The sequence below is a fragment of the Bos taurus genome, chromosome 1 (genome assembly GCF_002263795.3).
Source record: "Bos taurus isolate L1 Dominette 01449 registration number 42190680 breed Hereford chromosome 1, ARS-UCD2.0, whole genome shotgun sequence".
Classification (NCBI taxonomy): Eukaryota; Metazoa; Chordata; class Mammalia; order Artiodactyla; family Bovidae; genus Bos; species Bos taurus.
Window position 1 is genome coordinate 135162478 of NC_037328.1, and position 23704 is coordinate 135186181.

Below are 23704 nucleotides of genomic sequence, written 5' to 3' on the forward strand. Positions count from 1 at the left end.
ATAAGTAGTGTAACCTCCATTCCCACCAGAATATCTATGCGTGTAAAATACCTGTTTTAGCTATTAATGTAACATCAAACAAATGATATTACTGCCTTGGAAGGGACATTTTCTCTGCCCTTTAAAAGACCCTTAATATTTTTGCGTTCCTTTATATTTAAAAGTTCTCCTTGTAAATACATTAATGTTTTCCATCTTAAAAATAATACATTGCATTTCTGGCTTGTGTTTTAACAGTTTTTACTGGAAGGATTCAATATTTCACTATGTCGACATTCTTAGAATGTTAATATAAGCTTTTAACTGTTGAATGTAGGAAATATGCACAATTAGATTTGACTAGTTATAAATCTCTAATATTATTCTAAGATATGATGTCATCCTAACCATTCTTAAGAATTTCTGGATATTGTTTTTATTCTGTTTTCATCAGATGTGGTACTGCCATAGTTTTTTTTTTTTTTTTTGGTGACTTTCTTTTCCTTTATTTGAAAACAGATTTCTTGATTTATATCTTCTTTGAATTATTTAGCTAATTATAGTAGCTAACATAATTCTTCTAAGAGGCTACCTTCTATTAAGAGACAAATGCAATTAGGAATGCACAATTAAGAGTTTTTCATGGTAGTTTTCTTGTCTTTGTGGTATTACATAGTGTTTAAAAAGCATTTTCTTGGAAAAAAACAAATCAAGGAAATGATTTCCTTGCTAGTCTTAGCAGTGTAGTTTGTGGCAATGAGGAGATCCTTTAAGGTATTTGAACAGTTTTTAGGGTGCAGGGCATATGAAAAGTGGGCTTCCCTGGTGGCTCAGATGGTAAATAATCTGCCTGCAGTATGAGAGACCTGACTTTGATCCCTGGGTTGGGAAGATCCTCTGGAAAAGGGAACAGTATTCTTGCCAGGAAAATCCCATGGCCAGAGGAGCCTGGCAGACTACAGTCCATGGGGTTGCAAAGAGCTGGACACAACTGAGTGACTAACACTTTCACTTTTTACACATGAAAATGTATTCATTGACATAATTTTTTTTGTGAACGTTAGAGATTATTTCTAGAAGAAGAAGAGAAATCTGTTAAGTTATCCAGATATTCTGTTTGGTGCAGAGTGCTTCTTATTACTCCTATTTGCCCAGTGCCATGGAAAGTCACTGCCACAATCCTGAACAGACTCAAGCAGGAGAAACTCATGTTTGTAATATGCCCAGGAAGAGTGGTCTTCTGAACTGCTGTGATACTGTGGTATCAGAGAGAGAGCTGTAGTTTTCAGAGAAGGCTTATTATTTTTAAAAGAACAGAAAATGTTCCATTTTATGCTATTCCTTCATTATTAATTTTCAAATAATACTTAAGAGTCCCATTACTTATTTTGTTTCCATTATGGTTGACATTTTCTACATCAACAATCTTACAGACGTGTTTTTCATTTATTTTTGGTTGCACTGGATCTTCGTTGCTCTGCACAGGTTTTCTTTAGTTGCAGTGAGCGGGGGCTGTTCTCTAGTCACACCGTGTAAGCTTCTCACCGAGATGGCTCTTCTTGTTGCAGACAACAGGCTCTAGGATGCATGGTCTTTAGCAGTTGCAGCACACGGGCTCAGTAGTTGTGGCGCACGAGTTTAGTTGCTCTGTGGCATGTGAAATCTTTCCAGACCAGGGATGGCAGCTGTGTCCTCTGCTTTGGCAGGTGGATTCTTAACCACTGTACCACCAGGGAAATCCTGGACTTATTATTTAAATATTAAATTTATATTAAGATGAATTGGTTAAAAGATGTTAGGAAAAAGCTGGAGAAATGAAAAGATCTTTGAGACAGTAGGAAATAAGGATTTGAAGTTTAATATTAACATTAAGAAAAATATTGTTTAGTTTTATGAAATAGTTCTGATATTTCCTGAGAAAGAGGAATAAGTGGATTTACTTTTGGAACAGTTAATATAGTTTTAAAGCGACCAGTTCTTGTCTTGTGATCAAGTAGTTACCCTCGATACATTTTTTGTATTTGGTTCTCCTTGAGACTAGATTTGATTTAGGTCATACCTGAATGGTTTAGTGGTTTTCCCCACTTTCTTCAATTTAAGGCTGAATTTGGCAATAAGGAGTTCATGATCTGATTCACAGTCAGCTCCTGGTCTTGTTTTTGCTGACTGTATAGAGCTTCTCCATCTTTGGCTGAAAAGAATATAATCAGTCTGATTTCGATGTTGGCCATCTGGTGATGTCCATGTGTAGAGTCTTCTCTTGTGTTGTTGGAGGAGGGTGTTTGCTATGATAAGTGCATTCTCTTGGCAAAACTCTATTAGCCTTTGCCCTGCTTCATTCTGTACTCCAAGGCCGAATTTGCCTTTTACTCCAGGTGTTTCCTGACTTCCTACTTTGGCATTCCAGTCCCCTATAATGAAAAGGACATCTTTTTTGGGTGTTAGTTCTAAAAGGTTTTGTAGGTCTTCATAGAACCATTCAACTTCAGCTTCTTCAGCATTACTGGTCAGGGCATAGACTTGGATTACTGTGATATTGAATGGTTTGCCTTGGAAACGAATAGAGATCATTCTGTCATTTTTGAGATTGCATCCAAGTACTGCATTTCAGACTCTTTTGTTGACTATAATGGCTACTCTATTTCTTCTAAGGGATTCCTGCCCACAATAGTAGATAAAATGGTCATCTGAGTTAAATTCACCCATTCCAGTCCATTTTAGTTTGCTGATTCCTAGAATGTCCACTTTCACTCTTGCCATTACCTGTTTGACCACTTCCAATTTGCCTTGATTCATGGACCTAACATTCCAGGTTCCTATGCAATATTGCTCTTTACAGCATCGGACCTTGCTTCTATCACCAGTCACATCCACAATCGGGTGTTGTTTTTGCTTTGGCACCATCCCTTCATTCTTTCTTAAGTTATTTCTCCACTGATCCATTCAGGTATGACCTAAATCAAATCCCTTATGATTATACAGTGAAAGTGACAAATAGATTTAAAGGACTAGATCTGATAGACGGAGTGCCTGATGAACTATGGACAGAGGTTCGTGACATTGTACAGGAGACAGGGATCAAAACCATCCCCAGGAAAAAGAAATACAAAAAAGCAAAATGGCTGTCTGGGGAGGCCTTACAAATAGCTGTGAAAAGAAGAGAAGTGAAAAGCAAAGGAGAAAAGGAAAGGTATAAGCATCTGAATGCAGAGTTCCAAAGAATAGCAAGGAGAGATAAGAAAGCCTATCTCAGCGATCAATGCAAAGAAATCGAGGAAAACAATAGAATGGAAAAGACTGGATCTCTCTTCAAGAAAATTAGAGATACCGAGGGAACATTTCATGCAAAGATGGGCTCGATAAAGGACAGAAATGATATGGACCTAACAGAAGCAGAAGATATTAAGAAGAGGTGGCAAGAAAACACAAAAGAACTATACAAAAAAGATCTTCACGACCCAGTTAATCACGATGGTGTGATCATCACCTAGAGCCAGACATCCTGGAATGTGAAGTCAAGTGGGCCTTAGGAAGCATCTCTATGAACAAAGCTAGTGGAGGTGATGGAATTCCAGGTGAGCTATTTCAAATCCTGAAAGATGATGCTGTGAAAGTGCTGCACTCAATATGCCAGCAAATTTGGAAAACTCAGCAGTGGCCACAGGACTGGAAAAGGTCTGTTTTCATTCCAATCCCAAAGAAAGGCAATGCCAAAGAATGCTCAAACTACCGCACAATTGCACTCATCTCACATGCTAGTCAAGTAATGCTCATAATTCTCCAAGCCAGGCTTCAGCAATATGTGAACCATGAACTCCAGGTGTTCAAGCTGGTTTTAGAAAAGGCAGAGGAACCAGAGATCAAATTGCCAACATCCGCTGGATCAAGGAAAAAGCAAGAGAGTTCCAGAAGAACATCTATTTCTGCTTTATTGACTATGCCAAAGCCTTCAACTGTGTGGATCACAATAAACTGTGGAAAATTCTGAAAGAGATGGGAATACCAGACCACCTGACCTGCCTCTTGAGAAATCTGTATGCAGGTCAGGAAGCAACAGTTAGAACTGGACATGGAACAACAGACTGGTTCCAAATAGGAAAAGGAGTACATCAAGGCTGTATATTGTCACCCTGTTTATTTAACTTACTTGCAGAGTACATCATGAGAAACTCTGGGCTGGAGGAAGCACAAGCTGGAATCAAAATTGCTGGGAGAAATATCAATAAGCTCAGATATGTAGATGACACCACCCTTATGGCAGAAAGTGAAGAGGAACTAAAGAGCCTCTTGATGAAAGTGAAAGAGGAGAGTGAAAAAGTTGGCTTAAAGCTCAATATTCAGTAAACTAAGATCATGGCATCTGGTCCCATCACCTCATGGGAAATAGATGGGGAAACAGTGGAAACAGTGAGAGACTTTATTTTTATGGGCTCCAAAATCACTGCAGATGGTGATTGCAGCCATGAAATTAAAAGATGCTTACTCCTTGGAAGGCAAGTTATGACCAACCTAGACAGCATATTAGAAAGCAGAGACATTACTTTGCCAACAAAGGTCAATCTAGTCAATGCTGTGGTTTTTCCAGTGGTTATATATGAATGTGAGAGTTGGACTGTGAAGAAAGCTGAGCGCCAAAGAATTGATGCTTTTGAACTGTGGTGTTGGAGAAGACTCTTGAGAGTCTCTTGGACTGCAAGGAGATCCAACCAGTCCATCCTGAAGTAGATCAGTCCTGGGTGTTCATTGGAGGGTCTGATGTTGAAGCTGAAACTCCAGTACTTTGGCCACCTCATGTGAAGAGCTGACTCATTGGAAAAGACTCTGATGCTGGGAAAGATTGAGGGCAGGAGGAGAAGGGGACGACAGAGGATGAGATGGTTGGATGGCATCACGGACTTGATGGACATGAGTTTGGGTAGGCTCTGGGAGTAGGTGTTGGGCAGGGCGGCCTAGCGTGCTGCAGCTCATGGGGTCACAAGAGTCAGACATGACTGAGCGACTGAACTGAGCTGAGAATAGATATTTTCCTTAAGAGATCTTGTGAACGTCTGTTTCCTCTCCTGCCTTATCCTTATTGTTCTATTTAATATTCCCTTCAAATGGCCCCATTGTTCTGATGGAGCAATGTCAAAGCATCTGATACCATGGAGGAAAGTACTGTCTATAGCAGATATATGTGATGGCTTGGTAGGCATCCAATATTAGATCTGAGGACAGATTTATGGTAGACTTGGTCTCTTTTCAGTCATGTGTGACACTGTGTGCCCAAAGATTGCTGACTTGTGAAGCTGAGTTAACGACATGTACTAAATGTGATTTGTTGCAGTCAGTGTGTATTTTTTGTCAATGCATTTTATATACGGTCATTGTACACTTGGGGACATTTTTTTTTAACTGTGGTAGAATAATATTGCCATAATATAAAATATTGTGGCATTAATATAAAGATTATTAAAATTTTTAGGTGATAGTTTACACTGAAGAGTTATTAAAAAGATCCCTTTAAAGCTCACTTGTATAAATTTATTAATCAGATCCCTGCCTCTGTCCTTTGCCTCTCTCTCTCTGTTCAACATGCCACCACTGTGCATCCAGTAAAGCTTTTTTATTTTATTTTTTGTTTTAACAGTGATGGATGTGATTTATTGATAAACTGATCACTAATAAAAGTAAGTTTTATACTAACTTCCTTACAATTCAAGTAGGTCACAGAATGAAGAAAGCAAAGCAAAGCAAAGCAAATCCCCAGTACTTAACCTCTAAATGTTACATTTCCTTCCAGCTTCCTGAATATACAAATATACGAATGACTGTGTATGGAGCTGTACCATTAAATTTACTTGAGTAGTTTTATTTTTTTCTTACTTAAATGTTTACTTATCTAATTAGAAAAAATTAAAGAACCATCAGTTTGAATTAGAGCAGTTAACACAGAGGGGCAACAAACTAAAAAAAAAATCAAATGGCTAAAAATAACTCAGTTATAAAAGTACAATTTACAGTATCATTTATCTCAGTACAAGAAACAAAACCACTAAATGTCTTCTAGATAAGACTGTTTTCTCTGCAGAAAGGAAAAAAAAAAAGCAACTAATGATTTGCAACTATAATCCAATATAACTATTATTTACCCCAGCAGCATCTAAAAATACATGAACCACACAGCACAAAAATCTCCCTTTAGAAAATTATTGTATTAGTTAAGCTGTTTATTCTTGCTGTGAAGTTAGTTTCATTTGTATAGGCCACAAAAGTTTAATTGGCACATTTTATGTAAGAATAAGACAAAGTAAGTCATTCTTCTTTTTAAAAATTATGGGATATTCCATTTTCAAAGAACAATCCCAGATACTTTGTTCATTATATTAGTGTTCTACCATAAGCAGCCAGGCTTTTTAAATGATCACTAAGTATTCAAATACCTGAAGTTTATCAATGCTGTGTAAGCTGTTAACTTCTTTTGAAGATTTGTGTACATTTTTAATATGATACAATTTTGTACTGAAGAATTTTTTTAAAAAAGATAACCTACAGTACATATAGTTAATTTGCCTCACAGAATTTAGAGATACAGTATAAACATTTAAGAACCACAACAGAGTCCACTGTGGTTCAAACTTGAATGGAGATTTTCTTGAACCTAGTAGAGAGGTTACTGGTTCAAGACCATATTCCAGAGTGACATCAGCACAAGATTCTGGTGTAAGACTCTACTTCTTTAAAAAAGAGCACACTTGGTTATGTTGTTACTCAGTTGCTAACTCATGTCCAACTCTTCTGCGACCCTTTGGACTGTTGCCCACCAGGCTTCTCTGTCCATGGGATTTCCCAGGCAAGAATACTGGAGTGGGTTATCGTTTCCTTCTCCAACAGATCTGCCCAACCCGGGAATTGAAAGTGCATCTCTTGCAATGGCAGGTGGATTCCTTACCACTGAGCCACCAGGGAAGCCCTACACTTGGTTATACATGGCTTTTAGCCTTGAGCTACAGTTATGCTACAAATCCTTCCTACCCTCCCAATTGAAGCTAGTCATGTGGAGATGTGTACCTTCTCTGAGCACTGTTCCCCAATCAGAGTTAGTCATGTGGAGATGTGTACGTTCTGTGAGCACTTTTCCCCAATCAGAGTTAGTCATGTGGAGATGTGTACATTCTGTGAGCACTGTTCCCCAATCAGAGTTAGTCATGTGGAGATGTGTACATTCTCTGAGCACTGTTCCCCAGTCAAAGTGAGTCACGTAGAGATGTGTACCTTCTCTGAGCACTGTTCCCCAATCAGAGTTAGTCATGTGGAGATGTGTACATTCTCTGAGAACTGTTTCCCAGTCAAAGTTGGTCATGTGGAGATGTGTACATTCTCTGAGAACTGTTTCCCAGTCAAAGTTGGTCATGTGGAGATGTGTACCTTCTCTGAGCACTGTTCCCCAATCAAAGTTAATCATGTGGAGATGTGTACATTCTCTGAGCACTGTTTCACAAAGTTAGTCATGTGGAAATGTGTACATTCTCTGAGCAGTTTCCCAATCAAAGTTAGTCATGTGGAGATGTGTACATTCTCTGAGCAATTTCCCAATCAAAGTTAGTCAAGTGGAGATGTGTACATTCTCTGAGCACTGTTCAGACAGTCCTTGGTTTTCTAGCTCTGATGGAGATCTCAAAGGCGCTCAGAAGTCCGTGTGCTTACATTCAGACCAGGATGAACTTTATGAATGCCACTTTCCTCCATTAGTGACAGGCCACAGATTCCAAAGTGTACATGCAAAGCATCTAAATGATTATCTGGCCACTTGACAAATCCCCCTATGAGTCAATCTTGAGTTGATGAGATGTAATTTTTGTTTACCTCAAAGTTAGAATACTGGAAATTTAGAGTTGAGTTGCTCCCACTCAAAAAAAAATAGGTATCTTTTGGCTTATTAGGTCTTTCATGATAACCATTTTGTTGTCTCATTATACACCACCTCTTCATCCTGTTCAGTGCTATTTCTGGAAAAGCTTCTAGTTTACCCATCAGGCACAGTGATGCAATGCCACAAAAAGTTGACCCTCCATGAGATTTAAGTCCGGCTCCCTGTGCAAACTCATTGCATAGGACATACTTTCAGTATAGTTGATGGCTTTTTTCATATCCATGCCAGACCAGTTGTTGAGTATATGGCAAATACAAGAAGCACAGTTAAGTTCAGTTACTCAGTTGTGTCTGACACTTTGTGACCTCATGGACTACAGCACACCAGGCCTCCCTGTCCATCACCATCTTCTGGAGTTTGCTCAAACTCATGTCCATCGAGTCAGTGATGCCATCCAACCATGTCATCCTCTGTTGTCTCCTTCTTCTCCTGCCTTCAGTCTTTCCCAGCATCAGAGTCTTTACCAGTGAGTCAGTTCTTCGTATCAGGTAGCAGTTCTTCCAATGAATATTAAGGTGTGATTTCTTTTAGAATTGACTGATTTGATCTCCTTGCAGTCCAAGAAACTTGCAAGAGCCTTCAACAGTCCAAAAGCATCAATGCTTTGGTACTCAGCTTTCTTTATAGTCCAATTCTCATATCTGTACATAACTACTGGAAAAACCATACCTTTGACTTATACAGACCTTTGTCAGCAAAGAAATGTCTCTGCTTTTCAATATACTGTCTAGGCTTGTCATACCTTTTCTTCCAAAGAGCAAGTGTCTTTTAATTTCATGGCTGCAGTCACCATCTGCAGTGATTTTGGAGCCCAAGAAAATAAAGTCTCTCACTGTTTCCATTGTTTCCCCATGTATTTGCCATGAAGTGATAGGACCAGAAACCATGATTTTAGTTTTTTGAATGTTGAGTTTTAAGCCAGCTTTTTCACTCTCCTCTTTCACTTTCATCAAGAGGCTTTTTAGTTCCTCTTCACTTTCTGCCATTAGCGTGGCATCATCTGCGTATCTGAGGTTATTGATATTTCTTCCTGCAATCTTGATTCCACCTTCTGCTTCATCCAGCCTGGCATTTCGCATGGTATACTCTGCATATAAGTTAAATAAGCAGGATGACAATATTCAGCCTTGATGTACTCCTTTCACAATTTTGAACCAGTGCATTGTTCCATGTCTGGTTCTAACTGTTGCTTCTTGACCTGCATACAGATTTCTCAGGAGGCAGGTAAGGTGGTCTGGTATTCCCTTCTCTTTAATAATTTTCCACAGTTTGTGGTGGTCCACACAGTCAAAGGCTTTGGTGTAGTCAGTGAAGCAGATATAGATGTTTTTCTGGAACTCTCTTGCTTTTTCTATGATTCAACAGATGTTGACAATTTGATCTCTGGTTTCTCTGCCTTTTCTAAATCCAGCTTGAACACCTGGAAGTTTTCGGTTCACGTATTGTTGAAGCCTGGGTATACAAATTACATGTCATTTTTACTGCCTTCAGGTAAAAACTTTCATCTTTTAGCTGAAGTTCTCTAACCTGCTAAGCAAGCATCTTTATTTACTTGGCTTAAGTCAGTCTCCAAGAGTAACTAGGAATGAAAGATCAATGTAGGTCATTGCTATGTGGCCACTATCATGAGGGTGAACTGTTCAAGGATTCTTTGATGGATTGAATGAATACCCAGATACGAAGAGCCTCAGAAACCACAGTGATTTAGATTTGATGTGTCTTCTGTGGGAAAGACCTGCAGGGAGTAAATCCAGTCAATTATATCATCCCTGTTCACCACATGCAAGGAGTCCAACGTTTCAAGCATGGAGAGCAAAAATGCAATATTTTTGCATTTTTACAACAACAAAATGCAAACTATTGCAAAAAATGCAATAGTCAGTTGCTCACCTCAGCCCTTGCACCTTACCTCATAGGAACGTGGGTGACCACAGGCTGGCAGGGAGTAGAGACAGTGCCAGGTGGGTGGCTGTGCAGCCCCCCTGAGGGTGCTGCCTGGCTCCACAGCACCTTTCCACAGGACCAGCCTATGTTGCACACTCACTGTGGCCACCAGTTACCTCCTGCAGGCAACGCTGGAAGAACTGCACGTGTTGGTCCCTTAGGAGATCCAGCCGCTCATCCTCCATGGCTGCCATGCTGCTGCCAGTAAAGCTTTTTTAAAGTAACACAATGCTATAGATACATATTTCAGCTGTGGTTAGTTGGAAAGGGGTTAAAAATATGTCTGAAAAATTAAACTTGGTAGAATATTATAACTTCAAAAATTGGATATTCAAAAAGGTATATATTAATAAAACCTATACCTTGAAAACAGCAGAGTGTTAGTTTTGGAAATTTGTGAAAATTGTTTAGTTAATGTCTATGAAAATTGAGTTAACTCAAGCCTCCACTTCCAGGAATGTTACTTCATGTTATTTTGATCTTCAGAGTGAACTCTTAAAAGAACTGGTAAAGCGAGATCCAAACTCCTTTCCTGTGGTTTTCAGAACTTCCTGTCTCTTATCTTCTTGTTTTATCTGTTGTTGTTGTTCAGTCCCCCAGTTGTGTCCCACTCTTTGTAACCCCATGAATTGCAGCATGCCAGGCTTCCCTGTCCTCTACCTCCCAGAGTTTGCTCAAACTTGTGTCTATTGAGTCGATGAGGCCATCCAGTCATCTCATTTTCTGTCAGCCCTTCTCCTTCTGCCCTCAGTCTTCCCCAGCATCAAGGTCTTTGCCCGTGAGTCTGCTCTTTGCATCAGGTGGCCATAGTATCGAAGGTTCAGCTTCAGCATCAGTCCTTCCAATGAATGTTCAGGGTTGACCTTTTTTAGGATTGACCAGTTTGATCTTGTTGCTGTCCAAGGGACTCTCAAGAGTCTTCTCCAGCACCACAGTTTGAAAACATCAATTCTTTGGCACTCAGCCTTCTTTATGGTCCAACTCTCACATCTGTACATGACTACTAGAAAAACCATAGGTTTGACTATATGCACCTTTGTTGGCAAAATGATATCTCTCTTTTTAAATATGCTGTTTAGGTTTGTTGTACTTTTTCTTCCCAGGAGCAAGTGTCTTTTAATTTCTTGGCTGTAGTCACCATCCACAGTGATTTGGAGCCCAAGAAAGTAAAGTCTGTCACTGTTTCTATTTTTTCCCCATCTATTTGCTATGAAATGATGGGACCAGAGGCCGTGATCTTCATTTTTTGAATGTTGACTTTTAAGCCAGCTTTTCCATTCTGCTCTTTCACCCTTATCCAGAGGCTCTTTAGTTCCTCTTCACTTTCTGCCATTAGGCTGATGTCATCTGCATATCTGAAGGTGAAGGTGAAAGTTGCTCAGTCATGTGTGACCCCATGGACTGTAGCCTGCCTATCTCCTCTGTCCATGGAATTCTCCAGGCCAGAATACTGGAGGTGGTAGCCATTCCCTTCTCCAGGGGATCTTCCCAACCCAGGGATGGAACCCAGGTCTCCCACATCACAGGTGAACTCTTTCCTCTTTACCATCTGAGCCACCAGGGAAGGCCAGCATATCTGAGGTTATTGATATTTCTCCTGGCAGTCTTGATTCCAGCTTGTGATTCATCTAACCTGGCATTTCTCATGATGTATTCTGCATATAAGTTAAATAAGCAGGGTGACAGTATATAGCCTTGACGTACTCCTTTCCCAACTTGGAACCAGTCTGTTATTCCATGTCTGGTTCTAACTGTTGCTTCTTGACTTGCATACGGGTTTCTCAGGAGGCAGGTAAGGTGGTCTGGTATTCCCATCTGTTCAGAATTTTCCACAGTTTTTTGTGATCCACACAAAGTTGTTAGTCAATGAAACACAAGTAGATATTTTTCTGGAATTCCCTTGTTTTTCCAATGATCCAACAGATGTTGGCAATTTGATTTCTGGTTCCTCTACCTTTTCTAAATCCAGCTTATACATCTGGAAGGTCTCAGTTCATATACTGATGAAGCTTGGCTTGAATGATTTTGAGCATTACCTTGCTAGCCTGTGAAACGAGCCCTATAATGTGGAAGTTTGAACATTCTTTGACATTGTCCTTCGTTGGGATTGTAGTGAAAACTGAACTTTTCCAGGTTGTCACTGCTGAGTTTTCCAAATCTGCTGGCATATTGATCTTTGAACAGTACTTCTGTGTATTCTTTCCATCTCTTCTTGATCTCTTCTACTTCTATTAGGTCTTTACTGTTGCTGTCCTTTATTGTGCCCATCTTTGGATGAAATGTTCCTGTGATATTTCCAATTTTCTTGAAGAGATCCGTTGTTTTCCTCTATTTCTTTGCATTGTTCACTGAAGAAGGCCTTCTTGTCTTTCCTTGCTATTCTCTGGAACTCTGCCTTTAGTTGTGTATACCTTACCCTTTCTCCCTTGCTTTCAGTTCTCTCCTTTCTTCAGCTATTTGTAAAGCCTCCTTTGAAAGGCTTTCCAAATTTGGAAAACCCAGTAGTGGCCACAGAACTGAAAAGGTCCATCCTCATCCCAGTTCCCAAGAAGGGCAGTACTAAAGAATGTTTAAACCTCTGGACGGTTTCACTCATCTCCCATGCCAGTAAGGTTATGCTCAGAATGCTGCATGCTAGGCTTCAGCATTATGTGAACTGAGAACTTCCAGATGTCTAAGTTGGGTTTAGATAAGGCAGAGGGACCAGGTGTCAAGATTGCCTACATTGGCTGAATCATAGAGAAAGCAAGGGAATTCCTGAATAACATCTACTTCTTGTTTCATCAACTACGCTAAAAGCCTTTGACTGTGTGGATCATAGCAAACTGTAGAAAACTCTTAAAGAGATAGGAATACCAGATCATCTTACCTTTCTCCTGAGAAACCTGTATGCCAGACAAGAAGCAACAGTTAGAGAACCTTGTATGGGACAACTGGTTGAGGATTGAGAAAGGAGTACAAGACTGTTTATTGTTACCCTGTTTATTTAACTTGTACACAGAGCACATTCTGAGAAATGCCAGACTGGATGAGTTACAAACTGGAATCAAGTTTGCCAGGAGAAATACCAACAACCTCAGATATACCGATTCTAATGGTTAGAAAGCAAAGAGGATCTGAAGAGCCTCTTGGTGAAAGTGAAAGAGGAGAGTGAAAGAGCTGGCTTAAACCTCAGTATTAAAAAGCTAAGATCACGGCATCCAGTCCCATCACTCATGGCAAATAGAAGGGGGAAAAGGCAGAATTGGTGACAGATTTCCTCTTCTTGGGCTTTAAAATCACTGCACATGGTGAGTGAAGTGAAGTTCAGTTGTTCAGTCGTGTCTGACTCTTGGCAACCCCGTGGACTGTCGCCTGCTAGGTTCCTCCGTCCATGGAATTTTCCAGGCAAGAATACTGGAGTGGGCTGCCATTTCCTTCTCCGGGGGATCTTCTCAACCCAGGGATCAAACCTGGGTCTCCCGCGTATGGTGAACGCAGTCATGAAATTAGATGATGACTGCTTCTTGGCAGGAAAGCTATGACAAGCCTAGACAGCATGTTAAAAAGCAAAGACATCACTTTGCCGAAAACATCCATATAGTCAAGGCTCTGGTCTTTCTAGTAGTCACGTACAGTTGTGAGAGCTGGACCATAAAGAAGGCTCAGCACCGAAGAATTGATGCTTTCAAACTGTGGTGCGGTAGAAGACTCTTGAGAGTCCCTTGAACTGCAAGGAGATCAAACCAGTCAATCCTAAAGGAAATCAGCCCTGAATGTTCATTAGAAGGACTGATGCTGAAGCTGAAGCTCCAATACTTTGGCCACCTGATGCGAAGAGCTGACTCATTGGAAAAGACCCTGATGCTGGGAAAGATTGAAGGCAGAAGGACAAGAGGGCGACAGTGGATGAGATGGCTGGATGGCATCACCAATGCAATGGACATGAACTGGGGCAAACTCCAGAAGATGGTGAGGGATAAGGAAGCCTGGCATGCTGCAGTCTTTGGGGACATGACTTGACAGCTGAATAACATTCGGATTATCTACTTCTTGACTGAGCTTTGAGAATCTTATCTTCCAAAGAATTTGTCCATTTCATCCAAGTGTCTAAACTTACTGAGAAAAAGTTCATAATATTCTCTTACTGCTTAACACCTGTAAGAACCTTTAATGATATCACCTTTCTCATTCATTATATTGTTAATTTATAACATTTATTTCCTTTAATCTGGCAAAAGATTTATCATTAATGATATTCTCAGAGTTAAGAATTGTTTTCACTAATTTTTCTGTTTCATGTTTCATTGACTTCCATCTAATCTTCATTATTTCCTTTCACCAACTTACTTGGAGTTTAATTTTTTCTTTTTCTAGTTTCTTAAGGTGAAAATGAAAGTCACTAATTTAAGACTTTTCTTCTTTTCTAATATTTATGTTTAATAGTATACATGCAGCATCCCACAAATTTTGAAATGTGTTTTTATTTTCATTCAGTTCTAAGTACTTTGTAATTTTCCTTTTGATTACTTCTTTGACATGTGAGCTATTTGGATGACATGTATTATTTAGTTTCTAAATATTTGAAGATTTTCTAGATTTCTGTTTTTGATTTCTAAATTTAATTCCATTGTGTTCACAAAACCCTACTTTGCATGAATTAAATCCTTTAAATTTATTGACTTCATCATGGTCAAGAAAATGGTCCACCTTAGTAGTAAATATTCCATGTGGACCTGAAAATACACATTCTTTTGTTGTTGGATGGAATGTTCTATAATTGTTAGTTAGATCGAGATGGTCGATACTGTCTTTCAAATCTATACTGATTTTCTGTTTTATCAATTACTGCAAAAAGGGCATGGGGATATGTTCAATGATCCTTTTAAAGGATTTAAGCAATGAAAAAAAAAGTTGCACATATTTACCCATGCAGTTACCATGTCTGGTACTCTTTGTTCCTCTGTTAGAGCCATATTTCCATTTGACATTATTGGTTCCTATCGGACTTCCTTTACCATTTCTTACAGTGTGTATCTGCTTGTGATAAATTCTTTCAGCTTTTTTATTTCTGGAAAAGTCTTTATTTCTCCATTTTTTGAAAGATATTTTAGCTGGGTATTTTTCATACAGTAGATGTTGAAGATTTTTAAAGATGTTGCTTCACTGTCTTCCCCCTTGAATGACTTCCTTTGAGAAAGTATCTTGGTTCCTCTGTATATTAGCATTGTTTTTTCTGGCAGCTTTTAAGATTTTCTGTTTATCAGTAGTTTTGAACAATTTGATATATTCCGTAAATTTATTCATGCTTATAGTGTTTGAGGTTTGTTGAGCTCTTAGATCTGTTGCTTTATAATTTTAATCAAATTTGGAAACATTTCAGTTGCTATTTCTTCATCATTCTTTCTGTCCACTGTCCCCTGCCCCATATCTCCACTGCATGCTTTTAAGGACCCCACTTACAAATATATTCAGCAACCTAAAGTTGTCCCACAGGTCAATGAGAGATCCTTCTTTAAGAATTTTCCGTATCTTCTCTGTCCTATCTCTTGCTCTAATCCCATCTCAGACGAGGTATACCTCCTCCTATGCCAAACTATACCTTTACCTGGACTTCTGGGCCCATTCACCTATCATTGCTTGGACCTCTCTTCAAGTAATCATATGTCCAGTTTCTTTGTCTCTATTGCTTCCATGCCTAAAACCAGAACAAAGTCAATAAAAGAAAACACAATAAAACCTCTCTTTCTCTTACCAGCCCATTAAGGTACAATCCTTCCACCCTTCCTCATAACTGAACTTCTTCAAAGTGTAATCTACTTATTGTCGCCACTTTCTCATCCCCACAGGGCCATGACAATCGTATCTATCTTTATTGATTTATTAAACCTGCTTGTTTAAAAGCCCCCAATGATTTCTTCATCCTTTCTGACCATTGCAGGTATGTTTAGAGACTAGAATCTCCTTGAAATTATTTCCCTCCTTGGTTTCTGAGACACAGCATTCTCTGGATTCTCTTCTTAATTTTCTGCTTTATTTCACTGTTCATCTTTCCTTTCTCACTAACTAAAAGTCAACATTCCCTATGTTCTTCTCTTGGCTTTCTTCTCTTTCTATTTGCTTCTTTATACCTCTGAGAACCATAAGCTCTCTGTTTATTCAATCACCACTTTCATGAAGCTGATGTCCAATTCATAATATCCTGCTTCTGTGTCTTTCTAGAAGTCCAGACCTACACTCCACCCATCAGTATCTTGAACTCAACATGCCCCATAGCAAATCAATCATGTTTTCTCCCAAAACCAGACAGTCTACTTGTTGTCCTCAATTGAGTTGCATCTTCACAATACAAATATTATACTGACATTTTCAGAAACATGGGCCCTGGGTACAAAAACACAGTAGATATCTATGCAATGTATCTAATAGTTAAGAGGGACACCTTAGGCCACAAAGGTCAATTAATAAATCATTTACTCATAAATAACAACTGTAGTCGAGGGAGCAGATGGGATCTCTGAAGGGAAGTCTGACAAAGGGAGTGATACAAAGAGAAAGAGGAAGATTCAACATGGAAATAGAGGGTAGAAGAGGACAGTGTGAGGCCCTCTGAGATCCTTTTATAGAGTCAACTATGTGGCTCTCCAAGGATAAGACTAACACTGCTGGGTGTGAGTGATCTTAAAATAAATGCCCCAGAAGGCACATGCCCATGTGTGTGCACAAACACATGTTATCAACTTCAATCCTGTAAATATGGAATACCTGCTAAAGGAGAATAATTAAAACAGAGTTCCCCCACTGCCAGTGTAGGTGATGGAATTCCAGCAGAGCTATTTAAAATCCTAAAAGATGATAATCTGAATACCCCATATCTATTTAAAAGTTGATTTTTTTTTTTTTTTTTAGGCCACACCATGTGGCTTGCACTGTCTTGAACCTAGGCCCTCAACAGTGAAAGCTCAAGAGTCCTACCCACTAGATTGCTAGGGAATTTCCCCAAAATTTAATTTTTAGCTAAAAGCCTGCCCCAAAAGAAAACTTTAGGTTTGTATTAAACTGGGGCAGTGGTGAATGCCTTGAAATGTTTAAGGAAGAAATAATACAAATTCTATACAATTTCCTTCAGAAAGTTGAGAGAATACTTACTATTCATGCTGGGGCTTCCCTTGTCACTCAGCTGGTAAAGAATCCACCTGCACTGCGGGAGACCTGGGTTTGATCCTTGGGTTGGGAACATCCCCTGGAGAAGGGAAAGGGTACCCACTCCAGTATTCTGGCCTGGAGAATTCCATGGACTGTATAGTCCATGAGGTCACAAAGAGTTGGACACAACTGAGCAACACTAATAACTCATTCTCTGACTTCAGCAATACCTTGAAACATCACCGAAGAAGACTACATATCATTATCATGGTCACAAATGTAAAAAATTGAAAGTTTAGACTCCATAAGTATATTTTAAAATAATATTATGACCACATAGACTTTATCCCAAGAATACAAGCTTTTTTATCGTTTGAAAAATCAAGCAGTGCAATATACCATATTAACATACTAAAAAAGAAAAACACATGATCATCTCAGTAGATGCAGAAAAAGTATTAGAAAAAAAACCCAAAATTCATTTCTAATAAAAATTTCTAGCAGTCTAGGAATAGACACAGAAATTCCTCAGTCTGGTAAAGGGCATCTACGCAAAACAAAACACTATAGCTATTACTGTACTTAATGCTTAAAGGCTGAATTCGTTTTACCTAATACCAGGAACAAGACAAGGACACCTACTCTCATCAGTATTGTTCTCAAGGTTCTAGCCGGTGTACTGAGGCAAGAAAAGGAAACGAAAGGCAAGAAAAGACTGGATAGAAAAAGTAACTTTATTTGTGGACAACTTAATTGTCTATGAAGAAAATTGAGTAATGAGTTTAGAAAAGTTTAGAAAAATGAGTTTAGAAAAATACAAGATCAGTGTTCAAAAATCAGTTGTATTTCTATATACTAATAAAAATCAGATATTAGAGTTTTTTGGGAAAAAAAATAGCATAATGTATGAAATTCTTAGAAATATGACAAAAATTGGGAAAGATTTTTATGATGAACACTAGGAAACATTGTTGAGAGAAATTAACACCCTACATAAATGGAATGCTGTACCTTGTTTTTTGGCCAGAAAACTCAATATTGAGATGTTCTCCAAGTTGATCTATAGATTCAACACATTTTCAAAGAAAATATTTGCAGACTTTAAATGTTTTCTGTAGAAGTTGATAAGATTGATATGAAAAGATAACTTTTCACTTCACAAAACACTTTGAAAAAAGGACATTATGGGTTTGATTTCAAATTACAGTAATCAGAACAGTTGTATTGGCACTAAGATAGGTAGTTCAGTGGAGTAGAATAGAGTGTCTAAAACTTGACCTACATATGTATGGACAGTTAATTTGCAACAGAAGTGCTAAGGCAAGTCAGTGAAGAAAGGATTATCTTTTAAGTAAATGGTCCTAGAGCAACTGGATATCCAGCTACCAGGAAAAAAAAAATGAACGTCAATGAATAACTTGTTCCATGTTCGAAAGTTACCCCAAAGTAAATCACAGACCTAAGTGCATGACCTAAAACTATAAAACTCCTAGAAGAGAACAGTAGAAGAAAATCTTTGGGGCTTTGCATTAAGCAAAGATTTCTTAGATAAGACACCAAGTAAAGATCTGTAAAAGAACAAATTAGACTTTATAAAAATTTGAAACTTGTTCTCTTGAAATTGTGTTGAGAGAATGAGAAGACAAGTCACACTTAGAATATATTTGCAAATCGTATATCTATGGTAAAGGACAAATTTGTAGAATATATAAAGAACTCTAGAAATTCAGTACAGGCATTCCCTACTTTTCAGAAGTTTGCTTTATGTGACTTTGCTTTTACAAAAGACCTTTGTTAGTATACTGATTTTCACAAACCAAGAGAAATCCAAAGAGGATTTTGGTTTTACAAAAAAAGGTAAAAATCAAAGTAGCTTTCAAGTGTTTTGCAGCAGTGATTATAGAGGCATCTCTCACCCTAACTACCGTAACCAAGAGTGGCCTTGCCAAGCTTCTTACCCAGGCACTACACTTAGCATATCAGCATCTAGCCACCATAGCTTTTAACTGTGTTTGTGAACATCTGTGATTTATCTTGATTTATATTGTGTATGTGCCAGTGGTTAAGATTCTGTGCTTCCAGTGCAGGGGTTTTGGGTTTGATCCCTGATTGGGGAACTAAGATCTCACATGCTGGCTGGAGGACCAAATAAGTAAATATAAAAGGAAAAAAAAGCAACTCAATGTAAAAAAAAAAGGGAGGGGAGCAAAATATCTCAGATGCTTCACCGGTGAAGATACATAGATGACAAATAAGCATACGAAAATATGATTAACATCATTAGTCATTAGGAAAATGCAAACTAAAACTACAATGAAATACTATTATACACCCGTTAACTGTGGCTAGCATTGAAGACCAAAGTGTTTGCAAAGATATGGAAAAATGGTAGCTCTCTTACACTGCTGATGGGAATGTAATATGGTCCATTCACTTTGGAAGGCAGTTTGGCAGTTACTTAAAAAATTAAACATATACATACCACATCTAGTCATTTTGCTCCTAGGTAAATGAAAGCATGTGTCCTTGCCAATACTTGTACATAGATGTCCATAGCAGCTTTGTTTTTGTAGCTAAACCAGGAAATAATCCAAATGTCTATCAACAGGTAAAAACAGCTTTATTCATATCCTATTCAACAATGAAAAGTTGATACATGCAACATCATGAATGAATCTCAGAATTGTTATTCTGAGTGAAAGAAGCTAGGAAAGGTGTACAGTTTGAATAATTCCATTTATGTAAAATTCTGTAGTCCTTGGGTCAAGAAGATCACCTGGAGGAGGGCATGACAACCGACTCCAGTATTCTTGCCTGAAGAATCCCATGGACAGAGGAGCCTGGCAGGCTACAGTCCATAGGGTTGCAAAGAGTTGGACACTACTAAAGTGACTTAGCATGCACGCAGTAGAAAATGCAAACAAATATTAATGACAGGAAGCAGATTAATTGTTATTTGGAAATAGTAGGGGTGGTGGTAGAGAGGACTAGGGGAAAAGGATTAGACCTGTAAGAATCTTTTGGAAGTGATGGATTTGTTTATTGTCTTGATTATGGGACTTGTTTCAGAGGTATATACATGTGGGAGACTATAGCAAATCAGTTTATTATATGTTGGCCATACTACAGTAAAAATAAAAACTGTCATCTGTCTTTGCTGTCTGACCATCACTGCTATCTCATCTGAGACTATTTCCTAAATTTGCAGGATCTTTAGACCCAGCTAGGTCTAAAGATAGATGGGTCTAAATATCTGTTAAAAATGTTGACTTCTAGGCCTCCAAACTATTAAGATGGGGCTGGGGAATCTGTATTTTTAACAAACACTCCAGGTGACTCTTCTTATTACTCAAGCTTGGAAAGCACTTGTCCCAGATTAAATTAATGCTACTTTGGTCATCTGAACCTATTTCCATATATGAAAAAAGGATGTTAAGTTTCTAGTGTTAACAGATTTTTTAGCCATAGAACACTTGATGATGCTCTACTGTGGTCAGATGAGATCATTCAGAATTGGACAAATTTTTTTTCTCATCATATATAATATATTGAGATCAGCCTTGCATTATAAATACCTGAAGTAACAAAGTGAAAATCTCTGAATAGTCCCAGCATTAGTAAACATTCCATCAAAGAGTAAAAAAGAATTTTATTTATATACCTGTTGACAGGTCACATCAGTGTGTTAGTGAACATCACATGTTATTAGTGAAAAAAGGTATTTTATATCTTTTGTGTATTAAGCTATAAAATAACACAAGTTGGAGAAGAGGATTAAGAGAAATAGAAGAACATTGTTGCTCTCTACATGTTCCTTAAATGGACATAGCAATACATTTTACATAAAACTCTGGGAAAAACAGCCTGACCTTCTTACTGTGCCCTTTCCAACAACATCAAACAAGTGAAAATTATAGAATGTCTGTCTAAATTTAAAATAGTTCAGTTGTCAGAAGACTTGAGAGAACAAGTTTTCCACAAATCGTCCTTGTGCTATTTGCTCTTGATTTTTTTTTAAAAGAGGGTTGGTGAGCCAACATGTAATTAATCAGTTTTTGTGTTGTTGTTAGCTTCTAAGGAAATGAAACTGCAACTTTCCATTTGGCTTTATTGTTCTTTTTTGGTGTTTATTAGTGCTGCAATTTGTAATACAGGAACCGTAGATGGTGCTTAGTGATAATGTGGACAAAACAATGTGAAAGAAGTACTTTTTAAAAGTCAGCTTATACATGTTATACTGTTATGATACTTGTGTACACTCCAGGTCACAGATACCACCAGCATTACTGTTTTAGAGTCAGAAGTTGTTAGAACTTCTTTTGTCAGTGGATGGGGTTACTGAAGTGGCAGCATCCACTTCTTACCAATTCTCATTGTTTCTTCCTCCAAGATTGTTTGGATTGATTATTCCTTCCCCACAGCTGCTGCCCCAATTAGTGAATAACAGATCCGTCTCATCTTGTAAAGGCTCTGCTCCATCTGTGTAGTGAACTACTTTCCCTGTGGAAATAGGACACTACTTTAAAAATTAATCATTGCATTGACTAATTACTGTCATTATTAAGAGTTTATATAAAGTTTCAGTTCAGTTCAGTTCAGTTGCTCAGTCGTGTCTGACTCTTTGCCACCCCATGAACCACAGCACACAGGCCTCCCTGTCCATCACCAACTCCCGGAGTTCACTCAAACTCATGTCCATCGAGTCGGTGATGCCATCCAACCATCTCATCCTCCGTCGTCCCCTTTTCCTCCTGCCGTCAATCTTTCCCAGCATCAGAGTCTTTTCCAATGAGTCAGCTCTTCGCATCAGGTGGCCAAAGTATTGGAGTTTCAGCTTCAACGTCAGTCCTTCCAATGAACACCCAGGACTGATCTCCTTTAAGATGGACTGGTTGGATCTCCTTGCAGTGCAAGGGACTCTCAAGAGTCTTCTCCAACACCACAGTTCAAAAGCATCAATTCTTCGGCGCTCAGCTTTCTTCACAGTCCAACTTTCACATCCATACATGACCACTGGAAAAACCATAGTGTTGACTAGATGGACCTTTGTTGGCAAAGTAATGTCTCTGCTTTTTAATATGCTGTCTAGGTTGGTCATAACTTGCCTTCCAAGGAGTAAGCATCTTTTAATTTCATGGCTGCAATCACCATCTGCAGTGAATTTGGAGCCCAGAAAAATAAAGTCAGCCATTGTTTCCACTGTTTCCCCATGTATTTGCCATATAAAGTTTAAAGGTAGAAAATACCTGTGTGTAAGCAGGTACTTTCTTTTAACTTTATTAATTTGAAATCATTTTTCCATTTTTAAGCAGAATAGAATATTACTCTTAAACTGGTAAGTTTATGGAAATTTCAATAGACTCTGTCTCTGTGGAGATTTTAAAAATACAGACCCATCTGCATCTGATCCTGTTCTTTTCCCTCCTCCCAAAGTATAGACCTCAAGGATGGCCATGCTCTACCTAGTGGTAATAATTAATGAAAAAGATATTAAGTTCCGAAAAGTTTAACACTTTGGTTTGGTTATTTAGGATAACTCTGGTCTAAAAAAGAATTGAGAAGTGTTTCATCCTCCCCTGTTTTCTGAAAGAGTTTGTATATGATGGTGCTGTGGTTTCTGTTGTGTTCCCCCAAAAGATACATGGAAGCTCTTAACCCCTTTATCTCAAAAAGTGACTTTTTGGAATTGTTAGAGATAAAATGTTGAAATGAAGTCATAATTAAGGTAAACCTTAATCCAGTATGACTGATGTTATTATAAGAAGAGACACTGGCCTGCAAAGGGAGAATGATATGTGAAATAGAGGTAGAAATTGAAGTACTACAGCAGCAAACTGAGGAACACTTAAGGATTGCTGGCAAACCACCAGATGCGAGGAAGAGGCAAGGAAGGATTCACCCCTACAGGCTTCAGAGGGAGAATAGCCCTGCTGACACCCTGATTTTGGACTTCTAGCCTCCAGAGCTGTGAGATAAATACCATTGTTCAAGTTACCTGGTTTGTGGTGCTTTTTATGGCATCCCTAGCAAACGACTTCACTTTCACTTCTCACTTTCATGCATTGGAGAAGGAAATGGCAACCCACTCCGGTGTTCTTGCCTGGACAATCCCAGGGATGGGGGAGCCTGTTGGGCTGCCGTCTATGGGGTCACACAGAGTCAGACATGACTGAAGCGACTTAGCAGCAGTAGCAGCAGCAGCAAACGAATAATAGGCTTGTATTATTTTTCTTTCAAGCTTAATAGAACTCACCCAGTGAAATTGTTTGGATATAGAGTTTTCTTTGTGGAAACATTTTAAATTGTGAATTCAGTTTCTCTAAAAAACATTACTGAGCTATATATATTTTCTTTTTTGGTGTCTGTTTTGGTAATTTGTGTATATCAAGGAATTTGTTCATTTAATCTAAGTTGTTGAATTTATTGGCATAAAGTTGAGCTACTTGTAATATTTTTTGATGTCTGTAGGGTCTGTAATGATGTTTCCTTTTTTATTCCTGATTTTGGTTGTCTTTTTGTTTTCTTTGGTCAGTCTAGCTTAGGGTTTCCTCACTTGGGGGCAGTTTTGTACCCTCTGTCCTGGGGGTTTGGGCATTTGGCAGTCTCTGGAGGCATTTTCAGTTATCACTACTTGGGGCATCTAGTGGCTGAAGGCCAGGGATGCTGCTGAACTAAACATCCTGCCATGCACAAGGCAGCCTCTAGCAACAGAAATTCAGTCACTCCATAACGTCAGTAGTGCTG

At 38.6% G+C, this 23704-nt stretch overlaps 1 protein-coding gene and 1 pseudogene across 4 annotated transcripts in view; one reads left to right on the forward strand and one right to left on the reverse strand.

Moving 5' to 3' along the window:
• The window catches only part of RYK (receptor like tyrosine kinase), a 108541-nt gene that overhangs the window by 79932 nt on the left and 4905 nt on the right, over positions 1-23704 (forward strand). The gene's annotated exons all lie outside the window — the stretch shown is intronic.
• Positions 7214-10029, reverse strand: LOC101902360 (geranylgeranyl transferase type-1 subunit beta-like; annotated as a pseudogene).